We start from the raw sequence: 7,749 nt of genomic DNA on the forward strand, positions 1-7,749 counted from the left end.
TGGCAAAACTGCAGAAACACCAAAACTAAAATGGGCATAACTTTAGCATCCGGACTCCGATTTTGATGATCTTAGGCTTGTTTTGAAGCTAGGAACAAGCTCTACAAGATCATGCAGGAAACCATCATAGTCCAACAAGGGAGGATAGAAACAAATGATGAAAGGTTTGACCTATCTAAAAAAGACATACCGGTAAAACCTCCAATCTCGAAAATGCAACAAGTTGCCCGTGCAAAAACCATTCTTGATGAACTAGAGCTTGTCATGAGAATGAGCACAAGCTCTAAATCATCACATGGATAAGATCCAAATAACAACCAAGGAAGATGATGAACCAAACTCGAAAACGCAACAAGTGATCTATACGAAATCCATTTTCGATGAACTAGAGCTTGTCATGAGAATAAGCACAAGCTCTAAAATATCACATGGATAAGGTCCAAATAACAACCAAGAAAGATGATGCAAGGATGCAAAGGTTTGAGCTCTCTCCGAACGATACGATCGAGTTACTCACTCGAGAGCCCTCTTGATAGTACGGCAACTAAACTATAAACCGGTCTCGAACTACACTATGAGACCGGTGAGAAAGAAACCCTATCAAGAGCAAACCTTATACTTGTGCATTCCACTTGAGCTTGATGACGACGATCTTGACCTCAACAAGATGGAACGCCTTTCTTGCTTGTGCTTGCTTGACGAAGTCTTGTGGATTGCTCCCCCATAATCCACCATGGGAGAGCTTCTTCTTCGGCGCATCTTCACATAACCATGACCACCATGTGGATTGCTCCCCCATAATCCACCATGGGAGAGCTTCTTCTTCGGCGCATCTTCACATCTCCATGATCACCATATGGATGGCAAGACTCAAGTAAAGGATCTCTTCGAGATGGCTCATCTTGAACTTGCACTTCATTCTTCATTCTTCATCATATTGATGTCTTGAAGTAACTTGAGGGCTCACTTCATCTTCATCTTCAAGACATACTTGACACTTGATATCCTTCATCAAATTCTTCTTATTGCAACCTTGAAGCCAACATATGGTTCAAGAATTGCCTATGGACAACTCCTACAAATATAACTCAAATGCAAACATTAGTCCATAGGGATTGTCATTAATTACCAAAACCACACATGGGGGCTCCATGCACTTTCAATCTCCCCCATTTTGGTAATTGATGACAATCTCTTTGAGAGGGTTTATATAAGGAATTTAAGTAACAATAAGTTGAATATATATAGCAAACTCCCCCATAATATACGCATGCGTGAATGATCTTGACTTTTATTGCATATATTGGCATTCAAAGCCTAGTGGATTTTCCTCTAAATATTCAACTATGCAAAGCAACAAGATGCAATGCAATAAAGGCACATGCTTAAGCACAAAGCAAAGACATAACCAAATTCCCTTAAACCCTCCAAACTTCTCCCCCATTGGCACCAATTGCCGAAATGGGTGAAAAATTTAGAAGGTCAATATAGTGAGAGTTCCTCCATAGCGTGTGCATTTCTCATAATTTGAGTGGAATCAAATGCACATATCCAATGACGAATATTCGGAAGGAATCACACTATAGGTAGGGTCAAAGATTGCAAAAAGATAACAAAGTCAAGAAGCTTCAACAAATGAAGCAAGCAACCAAATGAACCACAAAGAAGATACCAATAGAAAGATAGATATTATGATAAGATCAAGAAGATTGCTCTAAGTAATATGAGGAAGCTCCCCAAGGTTTGTGCACAAAACTAGACAATTTGCATTGGAGTATAAAGTGCACAAACATGGAATCATCACTCCCATAATATCATTCAAAAACAAAAGATACCAAGTGAATCAAACTCTAATGATCACCACAAGATAGTGCTCTAAATCAAATGAGGAAGCTCCCCAAGGTACATGCATAAAATAAAATGTTGCATTTGAATACAATATGCATAACATGGAATCCTCGCTCCCTTATTACCATTTAAAATACAAACATTTGCAATAGATCATAGATAGAACAATAAGCTTAACACTTGCAACAAACAAATAGTTGAGCAACAAGTAAGAGGCACCATAATAAAAAGGCTCAACCAAGAGGATATGTGAAAGGCATGATAAAGCATATTATAAGACTATTACAAGGATGAGCAAAAAGCATCATCATAGTCTTCAATGAATTATATTGCTTGGCATGACCAATCAACATGCAATAAATAAATAAGATATCAAAAGGAGATGTATCATCTCTTATGTGTATAAGTTTCTCTAAGTGGGCAATATCACAGAGATATTTATCCACAAAGAAACATGCACACACAAAATAGATATGCAACAAATATAGCATGATATCCAAGACGAAGTCATGCAATATACCAATAAGAATTTTTGCTTATTAGCATGGCCAAAGGCTCAATTTTATCTTATTGTACATTCATGAACTTCATCCACAAACATCTAAAATACATCACAAATATCAACAAGAGAAAGAAGATAGTTGGGATGCATTGAGAAAGTCAACAAGTATCACAAACGAGGATACCAAAAGAAATAACTAAATTTGCACTTTCATCTATATTGCACATGTGAGAGCCTTGAGGAATTGATATGCAATAAAATTGCTAGATAGGCATAGTTGGGATGGATGAATCATGAGCATGATTTAATATACTTCCCAACAAATGCACTCATCTCAAATTACTCACATTCAAAATAAAGAGGTTTCATTAAGACTTTTGCAAGAAGCACACTATTTGCAAATCAAGAGATTCATGCCAAGATGCAACCATAAGGTTGGATACAAGAAAAGTATGCATGAGAAGATACTCGTTACCAAGATAACATTGGTGTGGATGTAGTAGATATGTGTTCGTTGACCATCCTAGCTTGCCTCAAGTTACCATTGAGTCACCACTTCTTTCCAAGAGTGAGACAAGCATCCAATGCATATCCATTGTACCTAACACAAAGGTAAGTACAAAATGGTCCCCAAACTAATTGGGTCCGAAGTAGTTAGAAACACTACAACATATAGGACAAACTCCACAAAACTATGTGCATATAGATATGAAATTGAATTTCATGCACATCTTAATCAAATTAGGATTTGATGGAGTTTACCCTATATATTGGATCAAAGAAAGTGACACATGCCATAAGATATACATATATTCAATATGCATGCACAATACTTTTAAGAACCAAAGAAAGATACAATTTGGACAAAACACCAAATAAATTAAGAGACAATGGTTGCCCAAATTATATCAAAGAATCAAATCAACACAAGATTGACTCCAAAGACTTATCTCATTATAAGAAGCTAATTAAGCCTAAGCACAAAGGAATGATATAACCAACTCCCAAGAGAGCAAGGTTCCAACAAATAAACCAAACCCTCGACACTTTTTATGATGGCACAAAGTACCAAAAAGAAAATTTATGTCTCCCAAAACCAAATTTTTGATAATGATCAAGAGAAGTTTATGCATTATAACAAATATAGGAGAGCTCCCCCAAGATTAGTGCATTATCTAGGATTTAGAATATGGATACAAAATGCACAAAACTAGGATCATCACGCTACCTTTATCTACTAAAAATGCTAAGAAAGTTTGAATAGACAAATTAGATCCATGAGATGCAAGGAAGACACATGGGAGTCAAAGCACAGCAAATTCATGGCAATGAATAAGGCAATTTAAACACAAGAGCCAATGTAGATATGATCAATAAATATCTACCTCATCATTGATTACCACTTGTCCTAGGACAAGAGGTATTAGGAAATATTTCCCGGTGGTAGTTTGTAAGTATACATATATAAGATCATATTTAAAACGAACAAAGCATATGATAAAAGATAAGAGTTAACCATCATGCAAAGATAGTTTCTTGATAGCTTCAATTAGTCATACCAACATGCAAAGCAATTAATAGTATTCATACCAACATGCAAAGCAATTAATAGTATTCATACCAACATGCAAAGCAATCAATAGTATGACTTGAAGCACATGGTTTTCCAAAATTGTATTGAGGGACACGTTGTGAAAAGCAATGCCAAGAAAAACTTTCACAAATAAGATCCACAAAGATATTAGCAATGAAGCCATTTAAGCAAATTGGAGCTTGTTTGAGCAAACATGCCACATAGGAGAGAGACAATTTACGGTATCAATTCTATGTGACACAACCTCAAATGTTCACATTTTCTAGGTTTGTAATATGCACAAAGCTTATTACTCCCCCATAATGTGATAAGGAATTTATTTTCACAAGAGGCAAATAAGATCCAAGTAGAGATATTAATGGACATTAGAATTTGAATTTCTCATGAAGATGACATACCACATAGCGACTAGATAATCTCGCAATATCAATTCTAAGTGATATTCCTCATGTACACACATTGGTTAGGATCATGAAATTCCCAAAGGAATATCACTCCCCCAAAATGGGATTGTCCATTAATCGCTCATAAGAGCCATATATGATACAACAAGATGCAAAGAGGCTCCAACACAAACACAAATACATGGTGTGCAACCCAACATGCATAGACTTGATTTCTCAAGCAAAACTATTAGGAAGCACAACATATACAAACACATGTTAGGAACAAAACTAACACATGCAAAGGGGCGAGTAACTTTCAATATAAATGAGTTGAGAACATGTTACCGCAAGGAGGAACATTGGATATATGATAGTAGCAAGATAATCAAAAGACTTGGCTTGATATAATATAAATGATGAAGATCCCTTAATTCTTCATGATGTAGCCAAGTCTCCAATGCCCTCCAACAAGCACCTATTGATCAAGTTTTGAATTGTTGGTCCCCAACTAAGTTGGGTCCTAAGAGGTTAGTCACAATAGGCTTGGCAACCCAAATGGTTCTTTTCTTGACACCACTTTGAGCACCAACATATTTGGCAAACACATTGCCACCCTCATCCTTACGAAGAGAATAAACATCATCAATGGTGATAGAGTTGGATGAGGTACCAATAGTGCAAAAGGAGGAGATGTGGCCCTTCTCACGGCATATGTAGCAAGTTCTTTTCTTCTCCTTCTTCTCACTAGATTTCTCCACAATGGGAGCATTGGCTTGATTCTTCTTGGGAAGTGGCATTTCTTCAACTTGAGGTTGAATATGAGTTTGAGCTTGAGGCCGCTTCCCTTTTTGCTTCTTCTTCAAAGGGCAAGATCTAACATGATGCCCTTCAATTTTGCACTTGAAGCAAACAATCTTGGCCGGGTCTTTGACTTGTACTTGGCCCTTCTTCTTATTGTTGTTCTTGGACTTGATCTTATTGTGGGAGTTGAATCCAAGTCCACTCTTGTCATTGGGGGATTGTTGCACACTCAACATCTTGTCAAGTTTGCATTTCCCTTCATGACCCTTTACCAAGTCGTTCTTCAAAGAAGAGACTTGGGCCTTGAGCTCTTTGATTTCCTCTACATGGTTAGTAACAACACAAGTACTAGAGGAAGTAGAACCTTCATTGTTAGAGCAACAAGGCAAGGAAGATAATTCATCACAAGATTTAGCAATATTATGAGTGGATGAATTACTAGGACTAGCACATGGCAATATAACATTTTGAGTAGTAGTGCTAGTACCCACATGAGGCTCACAATGTGTTGCCTTAGATATTATAGCCTCATGAGCTAACTTTAGCCTATCATGAGAGGCTAGAAGATCCTCATGGGAGCTAGAAAGCTTTCCATGATTTTCTTCCAATTTCCCATAATTGCTAGTTAGCAATTTAAGTTGAGCCCTTAGCTCAACATTCTCCTTCAAGATAGATGCTTCACAAGAAGTAGAGTTAGTAGCACAAGCATCATTATTAATAGTAATGGGAGAAGGCAAGTTGTCATGCTCTTTTAGATAAGAAGCTTTAAGTTGCTCATGCGACTCGGTGAGTTTGGTGAGCGCACTCTCAATAACCCTTGAGCCCTTTTTGAGTTGCTCAAAATCCTCAAGGAGTTTAGCATTAACAAACACAAGCTTATCATTTTTTAGCTTTAGTTCATTTGCCACCTCAAGAGCTTTATCATGGTTTTCCTTTTCTCTAGACAATTCTAGAGCAAAGGTTTCCTCAAGAGCTTCCTTGGTGGTTTGTTCTTCTTCAAGTTCATCCTTTAGAGATGCCACATCATTGGCGTACTCACGTTCAAGAGCACCCATTTTATCAATGGTGTTCTCATGCATCCAAATAAGTTTTTGGCTCTCAATAGCGGTAGTCAAGATTTCAAAGAAGTGAGTGCTAGCAATTTTATCTTTGCAAAGAACCTTGAATACACTCTTACCCTTATCGCGTAGAGAGACAACCCAATCCTGTTCTTCATATTCATCCTCATCCTTATCACCACGAGACATATTAGGTTCCATGGTAGGAGGTACTGTGGAACCCTTGGCCATAAGGCATACATGAGGACCGTGAGATAAAGATGAGGAGTTACTTGATGCTCCTTTCAAGATCTTGTCTTGACCAATAGAATCTTTGGTTTCCTCTACATTGTTAGACACACAACAACTAGAGGAAATAGAAGCATTTTTATCATGGCCACAAGACAATGCAAGCATATCATCATTAGATTTATTCAAGCAACTTACACATGATATGCAAGGACTATCAACACAAGCATGTAAATCATTTCTAGTGCTAGATGTGTTTGAGTCCGTAGATGAAGCATTGCAATGAGATAGAGATGAAGAATCATCAATAGTAAGCTTAATATCAACATTGCAATTTTCATCACCACTCACCATATCATTACCTTGTGTCTTGACACACTTTGGTGAAGTGGATGAAGATGAGAACTCATCACGGCCGGAAGTGGAAGCAATGCAATCATCCTTAATAATATTGGACACATCATATTTATCTTGAATTTTTGTCCATAACTCATGAGCGCTCCAAAAAGGCAAGTATGGAAAAAGACCTACATCTCGCAAAGCATTCATAAGAACATTACAAGCTTGAGAATTGAGATATAAATTTTTCTCATCCTCTAAAGATAGATTTTGTGAATCCATAGGAGGAGAAAAACCTATATCTACAATTTTCTCCATATGAGGGTCAATGTCCCGAAAATGACTAAGCATGCAAATTTTCCAAACATCATAATTTGTGCCATCTAAAATAAGAGTGTTATCGTGCACTAATCCTCTAGCCGACATCTTTACTCTCAAGGTGGTGAAGCCTAAGAATGAGAGACCTTGCTCTGATACCAATTGAAAGGATACGGATGTCGCCTAGAGGGGGGGTGAATAGGCGGTTTAAAACTTTTACGAGATGGGCTTAACAAATGCGGAATAAAACTAGCGTTTACTTTGTCAAGCCCAAAGCCTATATACTATGGTTCACCTATGTGCACCAACAACTTATTCTAAGCAAAGGTTCACCTATGTGCACCAACAACTTATGCTAAGCAATACAAGCAAGTATGTGATAGCAAGATATATATAACTTCAAGCACGATGGCTATCACAAGATAAAGTGCATAAGTAAAGAGCTCGGGTATAGAGATAACCGAGGCACGCGGGAGATGATGATTTATCCCAAAGTTCACACTCTTGCGAGTGCTAATCTCCGTTGGAGAGGTGCGGTGGCTTAGTGCTCCCGAACGACACAAGAGGCTCACCTTGAGGTGTGGTTGCTCGATGCACACCAACGCCACAAAGGCCTCACCCCAAGATGCGGTACTCACACCACACACCGAGCGCCACGAAGGCGCCTCACCTAAA

This window comes from Lolium rigidum, chromosome 6 (assembly GCF_022539505.1).
Source record: "Lolium rigidum isolate FL_2022 chromosome 6, APGP_CSIRO_Lrig_0.1, whole genome shotgun sequence".
Taxonomy (NCBI): domain Eukaryota; kingdom Viridiplantae; phylum Streptophyta; class Magnoliopsida; order Poales; family Poaceae; genus Lolium; species Lolium rigidum.